This window comes from Coregonus lavaretus, assembly GCF_964263955.1.
Source record: "Coregonus lavaretus genome assembly, chromosome: 10".
Lineage (NCBI taxonomy): Eukaryota > Metazoa > Chordata > Actinopteri > Salmoniformes > Salmonidae > Coregonus > Coregonus lavaretus.
This window is the reverse complement of record NC_139997.1, coordinates 33,470,337-33,472,347: the sequence shown is the minus strand read 5'-3', so window position 1 is coordinate 33,472,347 and position 2,011 is coordinate 33,470,337.

Below are 2,011 nucleotides of genomic sequence, written 5' to 3'. Positions count from 1 at the left end.
CGAGTGTCAGCTGTCGTGGGTTGTCTCTGATTGGGAGCCATATTTAAACTGTCTGTTAATCATTCGGGTTTGTGGGATTTTTTTCGTGTTTGGTTTGTTTATTGACCATTGACTGTCACGTCATCGTTTTGTTGTTTTGGTCGTGTGATCATTTATTAAATAAATATGTTCACGTTCAACGCTGCGCCTTGGTCCTCCTTTCTCGTAGACGAGCGTGACAGAAAATCCAACCAAGATGTGACCAAGCAGCGTGTCCAGGAGCCATCGCCAGGGAGATCCCTAACAGATCTCCTTCGCCTCCTCGACTGGGTCAAGCCGAGTGAGGAAGAGAAGGGCTTGACCTTGTGGCAGAAGGGCGAAAGGCTGGCGAGGGACATGGAGACCTGGTCCACGGGTAGGGGAGAAGCCCAGAAATTTTTTAGGGGGGGGCTAACGCCGTGGACGACGGGGCAGCAGGAGGCCGCCAGGTTACGGGAGTCACTGGTCACCAGGGGGAGGGAGGATGTAGAGGCACGGCGAGAGGTACTGGCGTGTGTTGCCAGTCCGGTCCGGCCTGTTCCTGATCCCCACGTAGGGCCAGTGGTGTGTGTTCCCAGTACGGTCCGGCCTGTTCCTGCCACTCACACCAAGTCTACGGTGCGCGTCGCCAGCCCAGTCCGGCCCATTCCTGCTCCCCGCACCAAGTCAGGGGTGCGCTTCGACAGCCCGGCTCGGCCCGTTCCTGCTCCCCGCACCAAGTCAGTGGTGCGCTTCGTCAGCCCGGCTCGGCCCGTTCCTGCTCCCCGCACCAAGTCAGGGGTGCGCTTCGACAGCCCGGCTCGGCCCGCTCCTGCTCCCCACACCAAGCCAGTGGTGTGCGTCGTCAGTCCGGCACGGCCCGTGCCTGTTCCCCGCACCAAGTCAGGGGTGCGCTTCGACAGCCCGGCTCGGCCCGCTCCTGCTCCCCACACCAAGCCAGTGGTGTGCGTTGTCAGTCCGGCATGGCCCGTGCCTGTTCCCCGCACCAAGTCAGGGGTGCGCTTCGACAGCCCGGCTCGGCCCGCTCCTGCTCCCCACACCAAGCCAGTGGTGTGCGTCGTCAGTCCGGCACGGCCCGTGCCTGTTCCACCGGTGGCTGGTCCGGCACCGGTCAGATGCTTCACGCCGGAGCTAGAGCAATCCGCTCCACCAGTGTGCAGTCCAGCTTCGGCCAGCGGGGCCAGACCGGACCAGGGGTACTTTGGGGGGTTGGAGAGGGAGCGGGGATCAGGCCCGGAGCCGGATCCGCCGCCTAGGCGGAGTGCCCACCCGGTCCCTCCCCTGTGGGTTTTGGTTGACGCGGTCGGAGTCCGCGCCTTTAGGGGGGTACTGTCACGCCCTGGCTCTGGGGACACTGTTATGTTGAGCCAGGGTGTGTAGATCTATGGGTTTTGTTTCTATGGGTGTTTATTTCTATGTTGGCCAGAGTGACTCCCAATCAGAGGCAACGAGTGTCAGCTGTCGTGGGTTGTGTTTGGTTTGTTATTGACCATTGACTGTCACGTCATCGTTTTGTTGTTTTGGTCGTGTGATCATTTATTAAATAAATATGTTCACGTTCAACGCTGCGCCTTGGTCCTCCTCTCTCGTAGACGAGCGTGACACTCGGTTGAGCTACATTTCACTTTGTTATTGCCAAGGTGGATGTTTTCCCTTTCGTTTCGTTTGACACTTGGGGCGTTTGATTTATGCAAACGGATTCAACCTAAAAAAAGCGTTCCAGTTTCACTGAACTCAACCAATAATGCGCAGCTCACTCACCAGCGATTGTCGGTGTGCTCGTGCCAAAAGCCTCTCTCTCTCTTGTTTTACTTTCGAAAACAATGCTCTTCACTCAATAGGCCTATTTGGAAGTTGATAACATATTTGGTAGCCTACATGACCGACTAGTCTTATCTTTTCAGCAGGAGCCATTTGCTTTCCAACCTGTGTTTTCCCACAATTGTATTTGAAATATTTGCGAAAGGCCTGTTTTGGCTGCATGTGGTTCACT